This window comes from Balaenoptera acutorostrata, chromosome 19, assembly GCF_949987535.1.
Source record: "Balaenoptera acutorostrata chromosome 19, mBalAcu1.1, whole genome shotgun sequence".
Taxonomy (NCBI): domain Eukaryota; kingdom Metazoa; phylum Chordata; class Mammalia; order Artiodactyla; family Balaenopteridae; genus Balaenoptera; species Balaenoptera acutorostrata.
The window spans coordinates 243,706-245,095 of record NC_080082.1 but is presented as its reverse complement, the minus strand read 5'-3'; positions in this window follow the sequence as shown (position 1 = coordinate 245,095).

Below are 1,390 nucleotides of genomic sequence, written 5' to 3'. Positions count from 1 at the left end.
ATAAACTTATTAAAAAACAAACAAACAGATGTTGTCACTGTATTTCATTTGGGGGCAAGCTGTCACACAGCCATAGTAACTGTAACAGTATTGGTGTTTATTAATTATCCCCATTTGACATATGAATAAATGGATACAGATGGAGTCTTGTCAAGGGCATCCCAGCTGGTAAACAGCAGGTGATCTGACTCCAGAGGCCAGTGCTTATTTTTAACTTTTCATTAAAAACATTTTCATGTAAATCAACTATACTTCAATTAAAAAATAAACCAAAATAAAAAAGGAAAAAATCCATTTTCAAACAAAAGTAGAGAGAATAGCACAGTTAACCTACGTGAACCATCATCCAGATTCAACGATTACCAACTCATGGCTGATCCTGATTTTTCTTTACTTTCAATGCCTCCCTCCACTGCTGGGTTGTTTTGAAGCAAATCCTATATATATTATGTCATTTCATTTGTAAATACTTCACTGTTTATCTCTAAAAGAGAGTCTAGGCTTCTTAAGCACTGTGTTATCCTAACATCCAGGCCTCCATCGAGTTGCTGCTGTGGTCTGAGGCAATTTACCTGGATGACCAGGTACGTGGGTGTTAGGAAGAGCCAGGTATTAGACATAGGTCAGTGGATTTGTATGTATTAACATTTGGTCTTTGATTTTACAGGAAACTCAGATGCCACTTATCTGGATTTCCGAGATGCACAGCTTGATGCTGAATAAAAGTATCTCAAGCCACCCATGTGAAGAAAAGGCTCTTTTCTAAAAATCTGAACTCAAATATGAAAAGCACAGGTCGCTGTGGGTCTTATTGGGAGCCCAGAGAGCTGGCAGCAAGGCCTCCCTGAACTATTCATCTCTGCAGTGCACACTGATAAACCACGCCGTGCTGTTGATTTGTGACAGATGAATACCCTGTCTCATTATCCTGAGCTAACCCTCCTATTCTTGCCCTTTTTGTTGAAAGGAATTATTGTTAATGCATTTATTTAATTCAGGACTCCCAGCCAGACTTCTAAAGCAAAAAGCCCGTCAGCATGAGGCACCTAGCATATTGGGTCTGCAAAGTAAGTGTTAAATAATTATCATTACCCCATTGTGCTACCCAGCTGCACTGTCTCACCTGCCAAAACCCCTCTGGGAGGACCCCATCTTAGGGGAGAAGACCCCAATCAGGCCAGAGGTTTCTGACACAGAGGCTCAGGCTCTTGTCTGCCCGGCACAGTGACACCACCAGACCTCACAAAGGCCTCAGGGCTGCGATAAATACATCACGGCCCTGTGCCGTACAGTCCCTCCAAAGGGCTGTTCCTTTCCAGGAACGATCAGGGCTTGGGTGGGCAAACAGGAAGCCCCCCAGGCTCGTCGCTGTGGCTCTCACATGCATGCC